The sequence below is a fragment of the Triturus cristatus genome, chromosome 3_2 (genome assembly GCF_964204655.1).
Source record: "Triturus cristatus chromosome 3_2, aTriCri1.1, whole genome shotgun sequence".
Taxonomy (NCBI): Eukaryota; Metazoa; Chordata; class Amphibia; order Caudata; family Salamandridae; genus Triturus; species Triturus cristatus.
This window is the reverse complement of record NC_140584.1, coordinates 1,070,679,348-1,070,704,662: the sequence shown is the minus strand read 5'-3', so window position 1 is coordinate 1,070,704,662 and position 25,315 is coordinate 1,070,679,348.

Genomic DNA, 25,315 nt, shown 5'->3' with positions numbered 1-25,315 from the left:
CCTAGATATAATAGAGCAGGGTGATCTGGCAATGTCAGGCGTTTTGGCAAGACCCTCTTGCCCAGCTGTTGATAAGCTAGAATCAAGTCTATGGTCCGGGGTTTTTGCGGAGGCTAAAGGGCCCAATGACGATCTCCTTACCCAATCGATTTCTTGGGAGATTCGTCGTTCTAATGTGGTAATGTCTTCAATTAATAATGATCCAGCCTTAGCAAAGAAGGTATCCAGGGTACATTGAGGCTTCCCAGCAGCCATCAGAGTCTTACTTCGTGTATCTCTCGTAGACATTCTTCGGGGGGCCAGCTTAACACTAGTTCCAGGAGACACAAATAAGAAAAATAGAAAGGGGGTGGCCAAAGTCCGAACTCGTCCGTTCTCGAACGGCCTCAAACGGCCCGCTCTTTGCCCGGTCTTCGCCCCGAGCTCCGCCCCGCGCGCGTCCCGCTGGCACGTGAGGGAGGGGCGTGGAGAAATAGGGTGAGGAGGAAGAGGAGGAGTTGGCGGGAAGAGGCCCCGGGTGCAGCGGTGCTTGCCTCGCTGAGCACCCTGGTCCTTGCAGTCCCGCCGGCAGAAAGAGCGCACACACAGGCTCCCGGGATGCAGATAAAATCCTTGTCAGCAGGGGTGGGCTCCCAACACTCTCCCAGCAGCACAGCACAGATTGGAGTCAACGAGCGGCCCCCGCGAAGCGGGGGCCGCGATCCTTAAATAGTGCAAATCAAGGGAGGAGCTGGCGGGAAGAGGCCCCAGGTGCAGCGGTGCTTGCCGCGCTGAGCACCCTGGTCCTCGCAGTCCCGCCGGCAGAAAGAGCGCACACACAGGCTCCCGGGATGCAGATAAAATCCTTGTCAGCAGGGGTGGGCTCCCAACACTCTCCCAGCAGCACAGCACAGATTGGAGTCAACGAGCGGCACCCGCGAAGCGGGGGCCGCGATCCTTAAATAGTGCAAATCAAGGGAGGACCTGGCGGGAAGAGGCCCCAGGTGCAGCGGTGCTTGCCGCGCTGAGCACCCTGGTCCCCGCAGTCCGCCGGCAGAAAGAGCGCACACACAGGCTCCCGGGATGCAGATAAAATCCTTGTCAGCAGGGGTGGGCTCCCAACACTCTCCCAGCAGCACAGATTGGAGTCAACGAGCGGCCCCCGCGAAGCGGGGGCCGCGATCCTTAAATAGTGCAAATCAAGGGAGGAGCTGGCGGAAAGAGGCCCCAGGTGCAGCGGTGCTTGCCGCGCTGAGCACCCTGGTCCCCGCAGTCCCGCCGGCAGAAAGAGCGCACACACAGGCTCCCGGGATGCAGATAAAATCCTTGTCAGCAGGGGTGGGCTCCCAACACTCTCCCAGCAGCACAGATTGGAGTCAACGAGCGGCCCCCGCGAAGCGGGGGCCGCGATCCTTAAATAGTGCAAATCAAGGGAGGAGCTGGCGGGAAGAGGCCCCAGGTGCAGCGGTGCTTGCCGCGCTGAGCACCCTGGTCCTCGCAGTCCCGCCAGCAAAAAGAGCACACACCAGGCTCCCGGGATGCAGATAAAATCCTTGTCAGCAGGGGTGGGCTCCCAACACTCTCCCAGCAGCACAGCACAGATTGGAGTCAACGAGCGGCCCCCGCGAAGCGGGGGCTGCGATCCTTAAATAGTGCAAATCAAGGGAGGAGCTGGCGGGAAGAGGCCCCAGGTGCAGCGGTGCTTGCCGCGCTGAGCACCCTGGTCCCCGCAGTCCCGCCGGCAGAAAGAGCGCACACACAGGCTCCCGGGATGCAGATAAAATCCTTGTCAGCAGGGGTGGGCTCCCAACACTCTCCCAGCAGCACAGCACAGATTGGAGTCAACGAGCGGCTCCCACGAAGCGGGGGCCGCGATCCTTAAATAGTGCAAATCAAGGGAGGAGCTGGCGGGAAGAGGCCCCAAGTGCAGCGGTTCTTGCCGCGCTGAGCACCCTGGTCCTCGCAGTCCCGCCGGCAGAAAGAGCGCACACACAGGCTCCCGGGATGCAGATAAAATCCATGTCAGCAGGGGTGGGCTCCCAACACTCTCCCAGCAGCACAGCACAGATTGGAGTCAACGAGCGGCTCCCACGAAGCGGGGGCCGCGATCCTTAAATAGTGCAAATCAAGGGAGGACCTGGCGGGAAGAGGCCCCAGGTGCAGCGGTGCTTGCCGCGCTGAGCACCCTGGTCCCCGCAGTCCCGCCGGCAGAAAGAACGCACACACAGGCTCCCGGGATGCAGATAAAATCCTTGTCAGCAGGGGTGGGCTCCCAACACTCTCCCAGCAGCACAGATTGGAGTCAACGAGCGGCCCCCGCGAAGCGGGGGCCGCGATCCTTAAATAGTGCAAATCAAGGGAGGAGCTGGCGGGAAGAGGCCCCAGGTGCAGCGGTGCTTGCCGCGCTGAGCACCCTGGTCCTCGCAGTCCCGCCAGCAGAAAGAGCACACACCAGGCTCCCGGGATGCAGATAAAATCCTTGTCAGCAGAGGTGGGCTCCCAACACTCTCCCAGCAGCACAGCACAGATTGGAGTCAACGAGCGGCCCCCGCGAAGCGGGGGCCGCGATCCTTAAATAGTGCAAATCAAGGGAGGAGCTGGCGGGAAGAGGCCCCAGGTGCAGCGGTGCTTGCCGCGCTGAGCACCCTGGTCCCCGCAGTCCCGCCGGCAGAAAGAGCGCACACACAGGCTCCCGGGATGCAGATAAAATCCTTGTCAGCAGGGGTGGGCTCCCAACACTCTCCCAGCAGCACAGCACAGATTGGAGTCAACGAGTGGCCCCCGCGAAGTGGGGGCCGCGATCCTTAAATAGTGCAAATCAAGGGAGGAGCTGGCGGGAAGAGGCCCCAGGTGCAGCGGTGCTTGCGGCGCTGAGCACCCTGGTCCTCGCAGTCCCGCCGGCAGAAAGAGCGCACACACAGGCTCCCGGGATGCAGATAAAATCCATGTCAGCAGGGGTGGGCTCCCAACACTCTCCCAGCAGCACAGCACAGATTGGAGTCAACGAGCGGCTCCCACGAAGCGGGGGCCGCGATCCTTAAATAGTGCAAATCAAGGGAGGAGCTGGCGGGAAGACGCCCCAAGTGCAGCGGTTCTTGCCGCGCTGAGCACCCTGGTCCTCGCAGTCCCGCCGGCAGAAAGAGCGCACACACAGGCTCCCGGGATGCAGATAAAATCCTTGTCAGCAGGGGTGGGCTCCCAACACTCTCCCAGCAGCACAGCACAGATTGGAGTCAACGAGCGGCACCAGGATTGGTGCGTTAGTGTGAGTCGCGCAAGGATTGGAGGTTGCGACAGTGACGTAGACGCGCCAGGATTGGTGCGTGAGTAAAAGTCGCATTACTATTGGACTAGAGATCGTACAGTTGCAGAAAAGACTAAAGGGTTCACGGAAGACAGGAAGATGTATTATCATTCACCTGAGAAAAAGAAAAATTCTATGTTTAGTAAACTAAGAAATTGGTTTATAAAGGACAAAGAGATTGTGACCAGGGAAGGACAGTTACTTCCTCCAGCGAAGACCCCCGCATCCTTCATGGTTGCGAAATATGGGTACCATACTTGCATCTGGTTAGACAATTGGGCAAAGTATACGAAGGAAGATGGAGTGTTAGCGTTTCCAGAGGATGGTTCCTTTAATTTGGCAATATTGAGGAACTTACGGGAGAGGATGATGAGCTTAGATCCGCGACCTAGGCCTACGCAGTTTGAGGCGTTGACAGAGTGGGAAGGCGAGATGCATGAGCGAGAAAAACAGAGAAATGACAGTAGGTACCGGTATATGTTCGGACGGCCAAACGATCGTGAAACTCATAGTGATCGAATGAGATCGTGGCGAGATGCTAGTATGACTGAAGGATTATTTCCTCTTAGAACAGAAGGAGAAAGTGGAGGAAGGAAATGCCTAGAAAAGAGAAATCATGTAGAAACCCGGACGTATGGGGCTAACGAGACTGACGATGATGTCCTAGATGATATGTTTTACAAAAGCCCACCTCTGTACCGGCAGGAACCAAAAACGCCAACCTCAGGCACACCAGTGAGGGAGACTCTGAGAATCATTAAAACAGAAGTTGTGACCCCAGAAGTAGAAAGAAGAAATTCACTTAAAGAGAAGGGAAATAAGGCCGAGGGTGAAAACTCTAGAGAACTAGCAAAAACCACAATAGAACTGACAGAGAAAATAAGAGAATTGACGAAAAATCTAGAAGCAGTTACAGTCCCTGTGACCATAGGTCCTGTTATGCCTATTTTTGAGAAGCAGAAAGACAGTGAGCACGGACTAGCCGTCCCGTATGTGAATAAAAGACAGGCAGAACAGCCCCTGATGAAAGCGAAAGAGAGTTCCTGGGGACAAACTATGGGAAAAGGTGAATTACATGTGTCAAAGAACCCATTTTATTGTTCTGATACTGCCAAGAGAAGCAGAATGGTAGAAGGATCAATATTAGAACCACAGAGATTGACAGAACTAGGTAATGCAGAGAAGTCAGTGAGCATAACTACTGAAGAATTGAATGAATGGCAAAAAAATTTACAAGATAAAGAAAAGGAATCTCATACCATTGATGTGGCAAAATTAGGAATGGTGTTAGAATAATTGATTGTAGGGACCATCCCCACAGAAAAGCTGTACAATTACCAAAATGAGGAACTATTGTTCCTGTGCAAGAGCGTCACTTGAAGAGCAAAGAATTTACATGACAGATTAGCAGAAATAGCAAGTGAAATGGGAATTGACATAGACAAATTAAAGGCTTTACAGAAGCCATACCGAGTGGATTTTACAGAAAAAGACATTGAGAATCTGAATGCTGCAGGAAGAATAGGGCAGATTAGGGACATAATCACAATATTGAGGAAATGGGGAGATGTGGACAAATGGAAAAGCAGGTGGTATAGGAAGCGGGATGACATCTCAGGCAGAACATTTCCAGCGTTCCCTGTGAGAGAAAAGGAGAAGGTGGGGATGGAGTTTCCTATGATCGAGATTCCAGGAGGGGGATATGTGCATGTCCCATGGACCAGACAGGACATTTTGTCATTTACTAATGACTTCCCTCGATTACGGGAAAAACCGGTTGAGTGGTACAGACAGGTAGACAGATTTGTTAAATTGTCAAAAGTGCTGTGGATTGATCTGAATAGCCTGTTTGATATAATAGTGCCAGCAGATTTGTGGGCAGAATGTAAGATAGTCATAGATTGGCCCACCAAAGAATACCCGAGAGATCCCAAAACAGGAGCCCCAGATCCAGAGGTAATGAAGAAATATGAACAGATCATGGCATTCTTGAAAAACAAAGTGCCCCCCAAAGAAACAGACTTGGTTAAAATAGATCGAACCCATCAAGAAGCAAAGGAGTCAGTCCACGCCTATTATGAGAGGCTAATCGTAGCCTTCAAACAGTTCAGTGGGGATGACAGTCTGGGAGAGAAGGACCTGAGTCATTTTGTGTACAGATTTGTGTATGGTCTGCGTCCCGAGATTGGGGACATGATTAAGCAGCACACCGTGGACTGGCAAAGCAAGAAAATAGATGAGATCCTGAGACATGCTAAATACTTTAGTGATGAGATTGAAGCCAAGCAGCAAAAACTAAAAGAAAAGGCAATGTGGGCTCAAGTGAAGGTTCCGGAGAGACAGGAACCTCAGCTGATAGAACAAGCTAATAATCCAGGCATTAAATCAAAATTTGGCCTGGGAAAAGGAAAAGGTAATATAGAAGAGGCCAAGAAGAAGTTCCCCTGTCACAATTGCGGAAGATTAGGGCACTGGAAATCCGAGTGCAAGCGCTGTGTCACAATATTGGATGCAAAATGACGAAAGTGAGCCAGAAGAGATTTATTGACGGTGCCGAAAAGAGGAAGCAGGGTGTGTACTTGGCGCATCGCTAGAAATAGATCAGACAGGACCATTTGTGGATGGGAAAGTTAATGATGAAAACATTACTTTTCTAGTAGACACTGGAGCTACACGATCCACTGTCAGATCAGCAGATGTTAAAAATCTTCCTCTTTCGGATGAAACAATCCAAGTAGTTGGTGTGTCTAACACCCAGATTAAAACGTACCTTACTGATCCTGTAAAGGTCAGAATAGGGAAATTTTCAGACATGCATCGATTTGTGGTGTGTGACACCAGTCCTGTGAATTTACTAGGAAGGGATTTATTGTGCAAGATGAATTGCACCATATTCTGTACACCAGACGGAATAGCTTTTGAAACACCAGATGAGGATGTTCTGTATAAAATGACCATAGCTAACCAAGAGTGTGAGGTTGCTGGAACCTATGCAGTTTTCAATCCAGATGAATTGCCCCCAGAATTGAAACAGACAGTGAAGGTAGCAGTCTGGGATTTCACTGGAGAAGATGTAGGCCTGATGAGAAATGTAGACCCAGTAAGAATCGCTGTAAAGGAAGGAGCGGTTTTCCCAAACATTCCACAATACAGACTGATACCCGAAATAATAGCAGGAGTAACCCCTTTGATTGAGAAAATGATCCAGCAAGGAGTGCTGAGGGAGATAATGAGCAGTCCATGTAATTCACCTATCATGGGACTGAAAAAGCCAAGTGGGAAATTCAGGATTGTGCAAGATTTGAGAAAGATTAACAAGATTGTCGTCTCATGTTGTTCAATTGTTCCAAATCCCTCAGTAATTTTGTACCAGATCCCACATGATGCAGAATGGTACACAGTAATAGATTTGTGTCATGCTTTCTTTTCCATTCCATTGCATCATGACAGCCAGCCGCTTTTTGCCTTTCGGTTTGGAAACCGTATTTTGGCATGGTGCTGAATCCCACAGGGGTACATAGAGAGCCCCTCCATTTTTAATCAGTTGTTAAAGAAATCCCTGGAAAGTCTCATTATGCCAGAAAGTTCAGTTTTAGTCCAGTACATTGACGACTTATTGGTAGCGTCAAAGAAACGTGAGGCCTGTGAAACAGACACCATAGCTTTGTTGAATCATTTGGCAGATGGAGGACTGAAGGTATCTCCAACAAAATTGCAATACTGTAAGAAGGAAGTGACATTCTTGGGTCATAATATCGAAAAAGGCCTGAGAAAAGTAAGCATAGACAGGATCAGAATCATTAGAGGAATGAGAGCTCCAATGACCCAAAGAGAGGTGAGAATGTTCCTAGGAATGGTTGGTTACTGTCGTCAGTGGATAAGTAATTTTTCCCTGATTGCCAAACCATTGGTGAAATTGACAAAAAGTGAGGTAAAAGACCCCCTTGAACTGAATAAAGAAGAATTGGCAGCATTTAAACAGTTGAAGAACAGTCTTTGTGACGCCCCTGCGCTGGGTATGCCAGATTATGAAAAAGAGTTTGAGCTGTACTGTAGTGAGCGAAACGGATGCGCACTTTCAGTGTTAATACAGAAACATGGAAGACAAAGAAGCCCAGTGGCATATTTTTCATCAATGTTAGACCCAGTGGCGATAGGTCTGCCAGGATGTTTGAAAGCAGTAGCGGCTACATGCCGAAGCCTGGAACAGAGTGAGGGAATCGTGATGGGGTATCCAGTAAGAGTGTTCGTACCCCATAGTGTGGCGATCCTTTTAACAAGGAGTCGAACACAGTTCATGTCACATAGTCGGCTGACTAAGTATGAAAAGGTCATTCTAGGTGCAAACAATGTAAGTCTGGAAAGATGTGTGAATGTGAATCCAGCTACACTTTTGCCTGATGCAGAGAGAGTGGAGATAAGAGAAGAGGTTGATCATGATTGTCTGAATGTGCTTGACTACTGCAGAAAACCTCGTCCTGATATAAAAGATCTACCACTGCCAGAAAGTGATTATGTGTTTTTTGTGGATGGATCCTGTTTGAGAACGGATGAAGGAGTGTTGAGCGCAGCCTATGCAGTATGCACAGTTTCAGCAGTTATAGAGGCATCACCCTTGAAAGGAGTTAAATCCGCTCAAGTAGCAGAAATAGTGGCATTAACCAAGGCATGCAAGATTGGGAGGAATGCGAGAGTGACTGTGATGACTGATAGCCAGTATAGCTTCGGAGTTGTCCACGACTTCGGCCAACTTTGGCTGCAAAGAGGTTTCCTGACCTCGAGTGGAACTCCCATAAGGAATGCAGAAGTGGTTGGGAAATTGCTTGAAGCAATACAAATGCCCAAAGAACTGGCTGTGGTAAAATGTGCTGCTCATGGACAAGGTAGTGATTACATCACTACCGGAAACCGTTTTGCAAACGACATGGCTCAGTATTGTGCCCGAAACAAATATTCTATCAATCGGTCAAAAGAAAAGGAAATGTCTTCTTGCTCCATAATGTTTACTAACGTTGTGGGAACATAGGATGAAGTAAGGAAGTTGCAGGATGAAGCAGTAGATGAGGAAATGAGACAGTGGGTAAAAGCAGGATGTGCACCCAGGGAAAAGGATCATGTGTGGGTCTATCGAGATGGAAGACCAGTAAGCATGATGTCAGATAGCATGATGTCAACCATGGCACGGATGTCTCATGGCCAAGGACATCTGGGAAGGGATGCCATGATAAGGGTTTTTAAGCAGACCTGGTACAATCCGAAATTCAGGTTGATAGCAGAAAGTCTCTGTGAGAGATGCCTGACATGTCAGCAGTACAACCCTGGAAGGAAAACAGTGGTGAGTCTAGGCACCATAGGCCGGGAGGGAGGACCTTTCACCAGAATGCAAGTAGATTTCATTGAAATGCCCCCTTATAACAAACTGAGGTATGTTTTGGTGGTAGTTTGTCTGTTTTCCAGGTGGGTGGAGGCATACCCAACCAGAAGAAATGATGGAATCACCGTGGCCAAGCTATTGTTGAGGGAATTCATCCCAAGGTACGGGTTCCCAATAACCATAGAATCAGACAGAGGAGGACATCTCTACAATGAGATCATGAAATTGATTTGTGAAGCATTGGGTGTACAACAAAAACTGCATTGTGCCTACCGACCAGAGGCTTCTGGTGTGGTCGAGCAAATGAATGGTACTATCAAAAACAGAATAGGGAAAATGTGTTTAGCCACAGGTTTGAAATGGCCTGATGTCTTACCTCTGGTTTTGATGACCATTAGGTCTACTCCAGACAGAACTACAGGTTTGAGTCCACACGAGATCATCATGGGACGCGCCATGAGGCATGTGTTTGTACCAGTCAACAAGCTGATGACTATAACTGATGACATGATTATGGATTACTGTAAAGGCCTGGCTGATGCAGTTCATTCTGTGTTTCACCAGGTTGGAGCGGATGCCACCACCCTTGAAAAGAAACCAGCCCATGATTTGAGCCCAGGGGACTGGGTGAGGATAAAAGTCCACAGAAGAAGAAATTGCCTGGTTCCAAGGTGGGGAAGGCCAAGACAGGTCATTTTGACCACAACAACTGCTGTAAAATGTGCAGGACTGAAAAACTGGATACATGCAAGTCACACTTTGAGAGTTCCAAATCCAGCAGACGGCATTGGAAAAGAATACTTTGACGAATCAGAATCAAGGGATGAGTCAAGCAATGAGAATATAAAGTCAAAAGAAAATCCTGAAAGGGGGGAAAAGGAGCCAAGACTAGTTCAGACCCCCAGAGAAGAAATTCTGAGGAAAAGATTGCAGATTTCAGATAGTGCAGATTCTGGAGATGAGCAAAACATCAATGGTGAACACGGACAGAAGAAAAGAAAAGGAAAGAACGTCCAGTCAGAAGTAACATTCACACCAAATGAGAGAGTAGAAGAAGTTCGACCTGAGAAAATACTGCAAGAGGAAGAAGGGACAGTCACAGAAAGAGAGGGACAGATTGCGGAAGAACCCCGAGGAGGTGTAGGGAACTGCAACACACAGCTAGGTGAAGGGACAAGTAGCCAGCAGGAAGATTGCGTGCCGGAGACCCGAGGAGGGACAGAAGTAGGGCCAACACAGGAGGTGGAACAAGAGGCTATTGAAAGGGAAAAACCAAACGAAACAGAATCTGAAGACAGTGAAACTGAAATACCAGAGGGTCTAATTCTGAGAAAAAGAACTTGGATTGAGGAAAGAAATGGCAAAGACGGCAAAGCCAGAAGAAATGCAAAGGGAGATATTTGGCCAAATAAAATTAAAAAACTGAGATATCGATTGACACGAGTCAAACCCTCAGAGGCTGAACAAGTGAATGAAGTAACTAGTCAGGGCGCTAGAGAGCGCGCGGCCAAGATGGCTGTGCCTGAGTGACGCTCCCGAGCAACGGAGCCGTTCTCCTTTGGTTCTCCTGCCCGGAGTGTGCTGCGGGGCTGCCAGGGCTGCCTATTCCTGCCTGTGGGGCCCCGGCGCCCGGTGAGACGAACAGTGGCAGCGGGGGCGGCCTCAGCCTGCGTGCCGCCCCCTTGGGGACCTGACCGGTGAGCAGTGCGGAGAGCGCTGGAAGCGGCGTCCGGCCGCGAACATCACCCCATGCCGCGGCCTGCCACGAGGCGGCTGGGCCGCGCGTCGAGGCGCGGACCGTCCGCGGGAGGACTGAGGACCCGCGAGGGACTCCCCTGGAGTGACGGTGCACCTGATTCCTGCTAAATCGCCTGCGCTGTGCTGATGCCCACATACGCTGTGATCCTGCCAGTCCCAGCACCCCAAGTCAGCAGGAGCCTGCCGCGGTGGACGGTGGTGGAGGACGTCGCGGCCGGAGGCACTGGAGGCGGACATGAAGCCTGCGCCGCCTAGGGACCCGGTGAGTGACCTGGTGTGGAGGGCCCCTCTCTGGGTGTGAGGCTGTGGACGGGTCCCTGGTGAGCGCCCGACTGCTGCCCCTTGGAGGCGAAGCGGATCACTGTGGTGGCGGAGGAGACCCTGGCGTCCGCGCTGTGGCCCTACTACTCGCACCGATAGGCCGGGATCAGGGTGCGGCACCCAGGGGACTGACCGCTTGCCTGCTGCTGGACGCGGGGGAGTGGCTGCTGCGGACCCGGCGGAGTGCGGCCTGGGGGACCTTGGCTACTGGTTGCCCACAGCTCGCGGCGCACCTCCCCCGCCGGCGGCACTGCCCTGCGCCCTGACACCCCTGGCGTTGGCCCGACTCATGGCAGTGGGACTGGACCCCCTTCGATAACGGCGTCTGGTGGTAATTGGAGCCCCGATCGTCCTCGTGCACCACTGAGCCCTCTGAATGCCATTGGCGCAGCAGCTGGCCATGGGGCGGCTTCGGAACAAGCAGGCTGAGACCAGACTGAGGGCGGACGGCCCTGACGCGACGCCGGGGCGCCCTGCTGGGACCGTGGCAACGCCTGCATCGACCCTGGAGGCCAAAATGGACGCCATGCTGGCAGCGGTCGACCGGCTGGGCAACACGCTGGAACAAACCCGCACCTCACTGGAGTCCCGGATCGACAAAGTCACGGTTGACTTCACCCTGCTCCACGCCGACCATCGCAGGCTGGCGGACACCGTTGCCGGTCACTACAGGACGTGCAGCCGATAGTGCGCAATCACTCTGCCACCTTGCAGGACCTGATCGACCGCGTTAACACCCTTGAGGACCGTGCGGAGGATGCGGAGGGCCGCTCTCGGCGCCAGAACATATGAGTCGTGGGCCTGGTGGAGGGCGAGGAAGGGCGGCGACCAGAGCAGTTTGTTGAAGACTGGTTGCGGGACATCCTGCCCCCCGGAGTGCTCTCCCCGCAGTTCGTGGTGGAACGGGCGCACAGAGTGCCGATGCGGAAGCCTGTCCCTGGAGCCCGGCCGCGTCCTTTCCTGTTTCGCCTCCTCAACTACCGGGACCGGGACGTGATCCTCCGGGAAACGCGGAAGATGGGTGCCCTTACAATAGGGGGTGGCCCGGTGATGTTGTTCCCGGACTACACTGCGACTGTTCAGAAGCGAAGGAGCAACTACCTGGAGGTGAAACGCCGGCTCCGTGAGCTGCACATCCAATTCTCGCTGCTGTTCCCCTCGCGCCTCCGGGTGGTCACGAAAGATGAGACACGATTTTTCGATGCCCCGTCCGATGTCTGGGACTGGCTGGAGGAAACGGGCCAACATGGTGGCCCCCGGCCCGCGGACCCGGGGCCTGTGGTGCGTAGGGAGATGAGGCTGAGACGGCGGAGACAGAAGGACCGACGTGGTGGGATGGGGCCGAGTCCCCCGGTGGCGCCGAGTCCGGAGAGGATGCGTGTGGAGCGGCTGGAGGCTCTGGAGGCGGTGGCCACTCTGGGGTCTGTGAGCAGCCAGGGGGACGTGGCGGCTCGCATTCACAGTGACACTGAGACTGACCTGTCCTCCTCCCCGTCCATCCTGATTCCGGAAGACCAGGTGTTGCCAGAGGTGACCCCCCAGACAGCCGACCTTCTGGGGTAAACTCTTGTTTGATTGCACTGTGTCCACTGCAGGTACCCCGGGGTGTTGGGTGGGTTGCTCCGAACTACTCTTGGGGGGGGGAGCTTTCTGCCTCTGTTGTCCCCTGGACTGTGACTTCTGGGGCCCTATATGCTTCCATGAGTGAGCAGGTTGGGGTGCTGGAGGGGCAGCGCGGGTCCCCTTGCACGCGGGCCGGGGGCTGGGGTTTCGGGCTTGTTCTGGTTGCGGGGGAGCGGGGGGATGGCGATCTCCACACACACTCCTCTGGGGAGAGGTTGGGCGATTGGCAGCCCTACAGGCACACGAGGCCCTGACGGGGGTAACATGGGGCTCTTGCAGGCCAGGACCAACGGTATTGCTCTTTAGCCCCTCGTAAACCCATCTCTGATCTGGTAGTTCACAGGCGATTGAGCCTTACATGTTTGGACGAATGCCCGGTTCTGGGGTTCGCCCCTGCGGTTATGGAGTTCCTTTTGTTAACATTATCTTTACTTTTGCCTCTTTACATTCTGCAGTGTTCTGCAGTTCTCTCACACATCATGTTCTTGCAGCAGGCGGTCTGGGTAGCGGTCCTCCTGGACTTTTTTCCCCCCTTCCCCCGGCCGGCCCGCTTCGGCCGATGGGCCTAGTGTTGTCCGCACTCTACACCGATGGCTGACACTGCAATAGTCACTTGGAACATTAGGGGCATGCACACACCGGCCCGCCGATATTCTGTTTTTGCCTATCTCCAGAGGCACAAGATAGGGGTGGCCCTTCTCCAAGAGACGCACATGACACGGCCGGAACTGGACAGGCTGCGCGCCTGGTGGAGGGGACAGCTTTTCGGGACCACATATTCAGCGCATGCTCGGGGTACACTGGTTTGGGTACGGGCAGGCACACCCTTCACATGCTCCGAGATGGCGCTTGACCCTGCTGGTCGATACACTCTGGTGCAGGGGCGGCTCAACGGGCACCCTGTGCTCCTAGGATCTATCTATGCCCCGAACGTTGACCAACCGTCGTTCCTTGATCGCCTCTCGGTGGCCTTGACCCCGTATGTGGGTCTTCCCTGGTTGCTAGGTGGGGACTTTAATGCCGTGCTGGACACGAGCCTTGATAGATCCTACCCGCCACTCCGTAGCACACAGGCAGTCTCGAACGCGAGGAACCTTACTGATTAGTTGTCACGGTGAGCCCTTCATGACGTCTGGCGCACCTTACATCCCACTGACCGGCTCTATTCATATTATTCTGCGGTACATGAGCTTCACGTCTGCCTCGACAGGGTGGTGAGCTCTCCGTCGCTGGACCCTTTGATAATCAAGGCGGATTACCTGGGCCGGACTCATTCTGACCACAATCCTCTTAGACTGCGTCTCTGCTGGGACCCGGGGAGACCCCCCATTCCCACTTGGCGCTTGCAACCGGCTGCTCTTGAGGACGCGGAGTTCCGGGCCTCGCTCGGCACAGCGGTCGAACAGTTCTTTGACCTCAATGAGGGCACGGCGGAGAGCACGTTGACAGAGTGGGACGCGCACAAATCGGCCATGCGGGGACACTGCCTGGGGGCAACAGGGAATATCCGTAAGCAGCTTATGTTGCTACTCACCGCTCTGGAAACTCGGCTACTGGCATGCGAACGTCATGGTGAGGGTGGTGGGCGTGACTCGACTAGGCTGGCCCGGCTCCGGGCATGTCATGCTGAGCTGTTGGAGAGGTTGCGCTGCCACAACTACGCTGCCCATTCAGCACGGGTCCACGCCACATCAGACAGGGCGGGGCGATTGCTGGCCTGGCTGATCCGACAGGAATCGGGCTATGCGCCAATAGCCTCCATCCGCGGGTTGGACGGTACGCTGGTGCACACGCAGCGGGAGATCCACCAGATACTCACGGCACACTACAAAGACCTGTACACCTCAGTGGGGCGCTGGCAGGCACAGGACCTTGATCTGTTTCTGGGGGCCGCCGGCCTCCCCACAATTCCGGATGCCCACCAGGAAACACTGGAGGGTCCCCTCACTCTGGAGGAAATAGGGGACGCGGTGGCCTCACTGGCCTCTGGCAGGGCGCCTGGGCCGGATGGTCTCCCGGCAGAATACTACAAAGCATATCGAGAGTCTCTGGTGCCTCGTCTGCACGTGTTATATCTCATAGCCCTTGAGGAGGCCACCCTTCCCGCCTCCATGAGGGAGGCCTACCTGATCTCTTTACCCAAGCCGGGGCGTGATCCCACTAATCTAGGGTCCTATCGCCCCCTTGCCCTCCTCAACACCGATTACAAGATCCTGGCCAAGGTCCTAGCGGAGCGGCTGGCCCCCACTGTGCCTGTACTGGTGCACAGGGATCAGAATGGGTTCGTGCCGAAGCGCAGCACTTCGCTTAATCTCCGCCGGTTCTTCCGTGTTGCCACACACGGTGCACAGCATTGGCCACGGGCGGGCTGTCTAGTGTTAGACCTCGAAAAAGCCTTCGATTGCCTGGAGTCGGGCTATCTGGTGGCAGCACTATCGCATTACGGACTAGGCCTTGGGTTTCTGCAAATGGCGGCGCTCCTCTACAAGAACCCTGTGGTCCGGGTGAGAACTGGCCCGTATATTTCCGAGGCCATCTCGGTTGGCCGAGGTACCAGGCAGGGGTGCCCCCTCTCACCCCTCCTTTTTGCGCTTGCCATAGAGCCCTTAGCGGCCACCCTGCGGAGGGTGTTGATGGACGGCATTCCAATGGGCGACACCACCCACCAGGTCTCTTTATACGCGGACGACCTCTTGATCTTCGTACGGGACGTGGCGAATATTTCAGGGGACCTTGAGCGGGTTCTCACGGAATTTTCAACGCTTTCCGGGTTAAGGGTGAACGCAGCCAAATCGTGTCTCTACCCGTTCTGTGATGATGCTCTGGATCCCCGGTTTCAGTTGGGGGGGTGTGTCTGTCCGGTGGCAGCCGGACACCTTCCGTTACCTGGGCATCCAGGTGTATCGGCGATCAGCTGACTTGGTGGAGGGTAACTTGGGCAGGGCGGTGACGGCGATCAGGGCCCAGATGCGCTTCTGGGGCACCCTCCCCCTTGCGGTCACGGGCCGCATTGCACTGGTCAAAATGGTGGCCCTGCCCAGACTCCTCTACTATTTTGCTAATCTGCCGACCTACATTCCAGCGTCCTTCTTCGCCGCCTTGGAGCGCTCCCTTCGGGATTTTGTATGGGGCAGCGCACGCCACAGAGTGGCGCTCTCTAAGTTGTACCTCCCCACGGGTCAGGGGGGACTCGCGATGCCCTGCTTTGCGCATTATTACCTAGCAGCGCAGCTGCAATGGGTGGCCAGGTGGTTGGCCGACAGGGAGAGGGATGACACGGCATCCATGGAGCCACCACTCCCCCTGACGGATATTATCGCGTTGTTCCACCCGACGGCCGGAGTGGCCAAGCCAGGCCCCCTTCTAGTGGCGGTGGCCTGTAAGTGCTATCGGCGTGCCCTCTACTTGACTCGGTCGCATACCCCATACGCCCCTGCCATACCGATTGAGGGTTCACCTAGCGGTCGAGGGATATTGCGCTCGACGGAGCTTGCGGACTGGCACGCGGCGGACATCTGTACGCTGGGGGACCTCTACCACGATGGTGCGCTTATAACGTTCGCTCAACTGGCGGAGGAGACGGGGTTAGCGGCCGGTCAGTTCCTCCGTCACCACTCGCTAATCGCGACGCTGACGAGTCGGTGGGGTGCTCTTCAGGAGGAACCGGCACAACACCTCATGATGCAGTACCTCCATGTCATGGGACGGGGCAGTCACATGATTCGTTGGTTCGCGGCCTCCTTGCACACGCAGGTGGCGACGGACCTGTCTCCGTTGCGGGGTAAATGGGAAGTGGATCTGGACCGCCCCATGACCGACAAGGAATGGAGGGATACGCTACGGGGGCCCACACGGGTCCCCAGGAACCTGCGGTTTCACCAAATCCAGTACTTCATACTACACAGAGCATATCTCACTCCCGACTCCATCAATCGCTATTTCCACCGGGCGGACGCTGAATGCCCACGCTGCAAGGCTCTGGATGCTGGACTGGTGCACATGTTATGGAGCTGTCCAGCGCTCGACTCATACTGCCGGACGGTGCACGGAGCGTTACGTACTTGCGCCGGTCCGCTGGCGCGGCGGGACTGGCCGGCCTGTCTGTTACACTTGTTTTGTAGAACTCCCCCCACGAAAGTTGCCTGTCGTTTCCTCGACCTGGGCCTGATTGTGGCGAAGCGGTTAATTACTAAGCGCTGGAAGGCGGCTGAGCCCCCCCGGGCGCAGGCGTGGCGGAGTTCCCTGCTGGTGTGGGCGGGGGCGGAGGGTACGGCTCTCTTGCGGGAGGAAACGTTAGGCCTCAGATGCACGCCCATAGCGAATCAATGGGACGTACACTTACAGGCCCTGATGCAGATGGATGCGGATGCCCTGGGACTCTGTGGGACACATACTGCGGAGCCACTTCCTGGAGGGGAGGGGAACAGAGGCGAGACTGGGAGACCCACTCTGGGGATTGGCGGGGAGGTCTTAGCCGAGCCGGGCGGATGTGCGGACAATGACAATTGCCCTTAATGGAACGATATGTAACGGGGGATGGGGGGCCGGGCCGGGGGGGAAGGACTGGGGGGAGGTATCTTGAGGGTCGTGTGGTCAAAGATCGAACCTGCTGCTGTTGTTCTGTTGGGCTTCTGTTGTTTAACCTGTTTTTCTCCCTCTTTGTTGTTCCATGAATCTGTTTAAATGCGGGCGGTGGCCCTGACACTTATCAGTTTGCATTACTCCACACTTCGTACTGGCGATAGATCCTGTGGTTCACCGCATTCACAATTGGCGGAGACTCCTCCGAGTACCAGACTCGTTGCCTGTGAGATGTTCCATTTATGATTTATGCTGTGTCTATATTAACAAAATGCTAATAAACAGATTTCATAATAATAATGAAGTAACTAGTCAGCACCCAGAGAAAGAGGGAGAGACAGAAGTGTCTGAAGCAAGCAAACGCTCAAGAAAACCAAAACAGAAGTATAAGTCACCTGAATGGACGTACGTGGCACTGCCTGAACAAAGAGAAGAGGCAGATAATCAAGGAAATCCAGAGGAGACTTAGCTGAAATTGATAAAAGAAGAAGAAACAGGGGAAATCCTGAGAGTTATCTTATCCGACATCGGAGAAGAAACGGAAGATCAGGAAATCCTGCTCGTGGATGACGGGAAGGAAGTGAAAAACGACGAAAGGCCGAGCTGAGTAATTTAAATTGATCCTGGTAGGAATACACAGGATTGAATAAGAAAATTGAAGTATTTGGAACACCTGATAAGGTTTTAGCTCTTGTAGGAAAGCTACAAGAGGCAGAGTAGAAGACACGGTTAGATCTAACAAGATGGCTAACATAGATGATAACAAGAGTAGATGTACCTTCATGAGAAGATGGTGCAAGGTATGTTGTTGTTGTACAGGACTATTAATGCTTCTTTGGAGCGTACTCGCTCTTTTGATCTCTTTCAAAGTAACCTTAGATACACTAGCAGGACATACTGAGAACATGACTAACATAGTGAAAAGTTCGCAAAAAGTAATACCAGTTAGAACCAGCACTGAGCATGTGCATCAAGATAGGTCTATAACTGATTTTTCTAGCAATGTTTTTTCAAAATTATTGTATGAATATGTTAAAACAATGGACGTAAGGGATTGTTACGTATGTATGCAATTGCCTGCATCTTTTTCAGAAGGGGTGACTTATCATCACCTCCCAGCAACTTATGGGATAACATGTAGCGTTTTAACTAGTATATTTTATCAAGTAGGAAAATTAGAGTATAATCTGTCTAATATAGATAATATTCTTGGATGATTGCCCATGAATAAAGAATTAAATCCAGCTAAAGATGCTAATGTATTAGGGGAAATTTTTATAGAAACTAAAGGACTAACTCTAGAATATATTTTTAATAACAATTTAACTTGCAGTTTGAAGACAGAAGAGAAAACATTTTTGGATATGGTTGAAGAGAGAAGATTGAAAATACACAAGAATGCAGAAGGACATAAAGAAGGGGAAAACATTTGGGCAATAGATGGGAACAAGGAAACGAAGGGTGATGTTAGACCAACAATAGCTATAGACTCACCCCAGAAAGGCAAATTATGCATCATGAGAGAAAAATCCCAATATGATTATATATATATAGGGACAAGTGAGTGTCATGATACATATTTCATTGCATCCGGATGGGGATTTAGAGGGGGAGAAGACCCAGTTTTTCCTGGATTGTATTATATTTGTGGGAACAAGGCTTATTACAGGTTGCCTGACCATTGGTATGGCACATGTTATGTAGGCCTGGTCTTTCCAAAGATCTTTCACATGGATAGAGTAGAAAATAGTGGACCAAATAACCTACTAATGCGTAGCAGAAGAGAAACTTGGTTAGAAATTGTAGGTGATATTTTTGGAGCCTTGATACCAGCAGTGGGAATATCATTGAATGCAAATAATATTCGGAAGCTGTCCACCATAGTGGATTGTTTGTCAACAAGCACAGCTGGAGGATTTCTTTTGGTAAAAACTGAATTGGTTGCCATGCGTGCTATGATTATGCAAAATCGACTTGCCCTTGATATCTTATTGGCAAAAGAGGGTGGAGTCTGTGGAATGCTGAAAGTTCAACATTGTTGCACTTACATTCCTGACGAAAGCAGAGATCTAAAAATATATATAAAGAATATTACAGAATTGCATGATGAAATAAAACCACTGGAGGTTGAAAGTATCTGGACTAGAATTGTGGACTGAATAAACCAACTTTTATTTGGTAAAATACTTTGAGAAACAAACATATGTCAGCAGTTTCAATGCATTGCAACTTCTACATTGCAAACAAAAATAGATACTGTTACTGTTGAGATGTTACAAAAACATTGACAAGGGTAACTTGCATATTTCCCTGGTTTTGTTTTCATTGTGCAACCTGGACCGTAGGTCTCTTATTAGGCATCATTCCCATGAGGCACAGGGTCAAGACTGATTTGCATATAGCTGGGTCTGAACTGAGGTGGCGAAGTGAGCTAAAGAACGATGATGGATTCAACCCTGATCTGTGACTGGGGTTGAGTGTCTGAAAAGTTTCAGTGCTCCATCCATCATCTCCTTGTGTTTGCATCATTCGCTTGTGCACCATTAAAGTGAGTGCTCGTTTCCTCTCAGTGTGGCTCTTGCTAATATAAGTCTGTCCTGAGTGTATATTACGGCACAGGTCCCTCACACACACAAAAGATGCAACAAAACATAATCAATGCCATCTTCCTTCAAATAACACATTGCGTGGATAGCAGCAGTGCAAGCTTTGTTGGCACATGGGTTTGGCATAAGCAGCAGCAGAGCCTGCCTCCTATAAAAAATAAACACACACACACACAAACAAAGTTCATGAACATCAGCATTGCTTTCCTGCTGCCGAACATTGAAGCGGAGATGTTGTTCAGGAGTTTGGATGTACAGCAAGAAAAGGCCTCAGGTCTGGTTTCTGCAGTTCTTCAAGTAAAGACTGCGCATTCATGTTGTTGTGCATGTTGTTGTGAGCAGCCTGTGGCCTTGAACGTGCTTCCCAAGTATGGGAGTGTGATGGTGTAGTCTTATAAATGTCGCTGACTGCTTTGAATGATGTGATGTGTGTTTGCAGGGGGAGCCTGTTTAGGGGCATAGTATCAAGCACGGCGTTAACATTATGGCCGCTTTAGCGGCAGATGACTGCCGATAAAGCAGCGATAATGGGCTTGATAATATGCCGCAGAGAATTCCAATAGAAGCCCATGTTGACACCAGAACATGGGCTTCTATTGGAATTCTCTGTGGCATATTATCAAGCCTATTATCGCCGCTTTACTGCCGCTAAAGCAGCGATAATTTTAACGCCCTTTCTTGATAATATGCCCCCCGGTTCTTTGAGCAATGATTAATGAAGTGATTCTGCTAAGCCTGCGTGGGACTTTTATGAGACAGGTTGTTAAATGATGGCTGTGTCGCGTGGGTTGCCTGGATGTCAGCAAGTCGTTACACTTTTTAAGATGGTTCACGACTGGTGTTGTCCTACACTATGTTCTGGTCAGATGTTTTTCTCCTGTACACTGTCCTCAGGTACCCAGCAGAAGCTTCACAGGCCCTCATAGGATGGCAATCTGTTGAGGACATTGTTTACCCACCAACGGAGAGGACTATCTAGACTACCAAGGAACAATGGATTCTCAGTTCTAATGATACAGGTTTGATAGCAGAGAAACATTGGCATTAGTTCTACTGAGTCCAATCATGATCAGATGCAGAGGGCTCTAAGTTAGAGAGAGAGAGAGAGAGAAGCAGGCAGGACCCTATGGAGGTTGAGCTTTCTGCCAGCACTTTGATCATCCTGGTGATTTCTGCTCTTGAAGAACTAAGAAGCAGCATAATTAATGCCTCTCTCTCACGACTCATGTTCATTCTGTGCAACTAATTATACTTAAACCACTGCTCAGAATAAGAATGCACTCTGGTGTGTGTGTGTGTGTGTGCGAGCGTGCGTGCGTGTGTGTGCGCACACATGTTGGCACTAGTGCATTGTGACTTGCTGCTTGTACTTCATCATCAAGTGTAGTACATCTCATACACAGTGCGACCAAGGAGATGTAATTGAGCAGATTTGTTTTTCGATTTTTTTCAGGATTGGGAATATTTCTGTAAACCAGACTATTACATTGGCACTTTTATTTGTTTGTAGCATAATTACAGGGTAAGCTAGATTTTCTGATCGTGTTACATACTGGAAACCTGATTAGCAAAGTGGTTTTAAGTCAAAACGCATTTCTCACACATACCCACCGAAATGACAACCCCCTCGTTCTCGTATTGATATCTAACACATTATTTCACTATAGACTTACCATCATTCCATCACATGACATGATACACAACAGATAATATTTTGCCAGCACTTCATCCCTTTTGAAGCGTGCCAATTTGTATGAAAAACTCTCTTCTGACAATCTTCCAAAATTCTTTCACCAAGCTCAAAATACACTTATTCGACTCTTGCAAAATAAATTTTTCAACCTCCTGAACTCCATGACTATTTACACTTTTGATAACTATGGCACACCTTCACCACTACTTCCGCAGAGCCAAGTCATCTCAAAACCAAGTTATGCAAATCCATGAAGACTGCGAACTTGGGGGGTGCTGGGCGACAAATCCTTCTAATTTCAGACTCTCATAAAATAATTTAACCCACATCATCAGAGACTTGCTCAGATGTGCTCGGCCACACTATTTTCACCCCTGGACCTGCCTAATTTACACCCAACCATATCAGCCAATGCCACCTTTGCCATCGGTTTCCATTGGAAGTCATGACCATAGGAAACAATCTAAAAACGATATGCTCTGCTTCCCTCCACCCTCATACCACACCTCCCGCCCCCACCAACGACTGTCCACTTGGCTTCTCTGTCACAGTTCATGTCAAGTGTGTCTGGGGAGCTCATTCGTCTACTTAAGACTGCAAGTCTATTATGCACATCAGCTAACCTTTTTATCATTGAGGTCCTTAAACCCTTGTCTCATACACCTTTTTAATCATTCTCTTTCTACAGAAACATATTGCTTCAAATCAACAGTGGCCCTAACACTTTGCAAAGAAATCTAACTATGACATCTTCCTCTCCAGCTAATGTTTTTACTGTATCACACCTTACCTTTAAAAAAAAAATAATAATAATAAGGATTCATCTTCAACTGCTGCTCACTGTTCATATCTTCTAACAACCTGTGCGACACAACAAAACCAGGCACATGTATCTGATTTCATTGCCACTGCTCATTGCAACTCCCTTTTTTCATCCTCAAAGGTGCAAGAATTTTCTGATACCTTTGATACAAAGGACCACCCTACATGAATCATCTTCCATCAATGACTTCGCCACACTGGCCTAATACACACATAGATTACATTCCGCTTCCCCAACCACGCCTTCACAGTCACCTAGGACCCAACATCTGTATCTTCTTCTCACCCAGTGGGCGTTTCACAAAGGACCTCTTCCTTCTCTCTGTACAGCATCTCCCTTGGTGATATCATTTCTTCCTGTGGCTTTTCATTCTTCCTCTCCTTTCACGTTCCACACCTGACTTCCAAGCACATATCTCTATCTGTCTCATACCATCACTGGATGTTCACATTGCTGTGTATGTTAAATTACAGCAAACAAGAGTGATTTTCTTTCTCTCCTTCTCCGACTCTTCAGCCCTGTCAAACACCATCTCATTTTTGCCTGATTCACGGAAATTCACTAATCAGTCAATAATTTCAATGTTCTATTATTAACAACTATGAAGATGGAAGCCGTCATCACCTATTCGGCCAACTTAAAATACTGACTCTATTTAACTCTGCCAAATCACTCATCAACACACTCGTTTTCAGCAGACTCGATTACTGGAATAGTCTACTGGCTGGACTTCCCAATTACTAATTTGCTAGACTGTATAAGGATCTGAACTTTGTAAACTTATTCTTCCTAAGTACACCTCACCTCCAGCTATTGCCATCAAGTAAAATAATGAAATACTGTAGGAAAGTGGGTTTCTTTTGCAGTAACCCCCCCCCCACTTTTTGCCAGACCACTGATGCACTTTCATTTGATGTGCCCTGGGTCCCTGCCAATCAGGTTCCCAGGGCCTGTGTTCTTTGCCCAAAACTATCCCAATTGGCATCTCTGGCAACAGGCCGGCCCCTGGTAAATGGTACCACAGGTACCCAGGGCACTGTGATCAGGGAAGACATCTGAGGGCTGTTGCACTTATTGTGCCACCCTTATGGGCCCTGTACCTTTACACTCACACACTGCCTTTGCAGGCTGCGTGTTTTGGTGCAGAACAAAGTGAAGAGTCGACATGGCACACATCCCTGTGTGCCATGTATACAACCCACTGCCCTGGCATAGATCAGTCATCCCTCTAGCTGGGTGCCCTATGCCAGTGGTGAGGGTACAAGTGCATGAGCCCTGTGCCCCTACAGTGTCTAAGATCATTCTTAGACATTGTAAGTGCAGTGCTGCAATTAAGAGTATATGGTGCTGGAGGCTTGTCATTACGAACTCCACAGCACCATAATGACTACAATGAAAACTGAGACGTTTGGTATCAAACTTCTCAGCACATTAAAAACCCACACTGATGCCAGTGTGGGATTTAATAAAAAATGTACACAGAGGGCATCTTAGAGATGCCCCTGAAAACTAACCCACCCCTTGTGTCCAGGCTGAGTGGCTGCTTTCAGCTGCCACCACTAGACATGTTTCTGGACCCCTGGGTCTAGAGCCTGCTGCTCTCTGGGGCCTGAAACAATGCACATCCTGGGACGAGGGGCCAAGCCTCCTTCCCCAGGATGGTCAGGGTTCACGAAGGGGAAGCCTCAAAGGTTTGCCACCTTTGTGAGGTTTCCCCAGGTCAATTGCTGCTTTCAGCAACTGGTCCCCACTGGTTCTCACCCCCACGTTGGGTGGGAGAACCGGCAGAAAAAACAAGTGAGGATGAGAGGTGAGCCCACCCCTGCCAACTCCACCCCTTAGGTGGGGGAGGCGAGGTGAAGCACAACTCTCAGTCCCCGCCATCTTGCAGATGGGGGGACTCACCCAACCAGGGACAGGCTCATGCCCTCCACTAGTGGATGGCATAATAGGGGTGCGCCCACCACAGGGAAGGGAGCTATTGGTCCCTGCCTTTTACCTACCTGTAATGCCTCTAAATCTAGTATTTAGGGGCATCTCTGAACCTTGCTTCCTCAGACAAGAAGAAACTACAAGAAGAGGAAGAAGGACCAAACAGCCGTTCAGCAGCTAACAAGAGGAAGACACCCACTGACTTCCCCAGCTCTACCGGTCTGTCTCACCCTCCAACCTGCTTCTGCAAAATCCCGGTGTGTACTGCAGCCAGCAACTTCGAAAAGCCCTGAAGACCTGCCTGCTTTCAACTACAAAGACTTTGTCTCCTGTGAACACCGGATTTGTTAATCTTCAACCTCTGGCTCCGTCCGGACACCGCAGATCAGCCCCACTCTGCACCCGCCGACCACGGCCTGAGCTCGAGTGGGCAAACACCATGAGGAGGTCACCCTGGTGATCCTGACCTGAGATCTGGTGACCCCTGACCTGCCTCAAGCCTCCAGCCGACGCCTGCAGCCTAAATCTAGAAGGTCCCCCCAACCACGACTAGAAGCTGGTAAGAAGATCCGACCCCAAAAGGCACCCATGCACCCGACGCCCCACGGCCTTGTGTGTCCAAACCGACGGTGCCTAACCAACCCCTAACTTCCCAACTTACTTCTCAAACTGGTGGTCACACCCAGAAGACCTTCGTCCCCGAGCCTGCAGTGCCTTTGCAAACCATAGGTTCCCCATTGAAACCAACAGGGCGCCCGATGTCGAAACAGCACCCTGCACCCGGCTGCCCTAGTGCCACTGAGGGTGCACCTTTGGTGCTACTTTGTTTCCCCATTTGCCCTGAGCTAAAGTCCAGGAGCTTTGCTCCCACAACCAAGTGGTCTGTTTGCCATCAACCATCAACCGGAGGCCCCCTATCCCCCATTTGATAACATTGGGCCTCAGCACTCTGCACCTGGCCGTCCCAGTACAGCTGAGGGTGAAACAACAATGCATCCTTGACCATGGGGGAACCCTTGTTCTAACCCCAGAAGCTCAACTCCAAAGACCGATTACTTACCTGGTAACTGTTAACTTCACTTCTCTCAATAGGGATGTATTGACTGTTTTTCTCTGGAAAATGTTCTAAGTGTGGAGTTGATTTGTAGGGAAACCTGAAAAATAGCAATTGTGCAAAACTGACTTAACTTACCTTTTCTCTAGGAAATATCCCAGTGTGCTATCTAGGCATATCACACTGAGTAGAAAAAGTAATTAAAAAGTAATCTCAAAAGTAACGAAAAAGTAACTTACGTGTAATTTTTACTGCAGAATCGATACA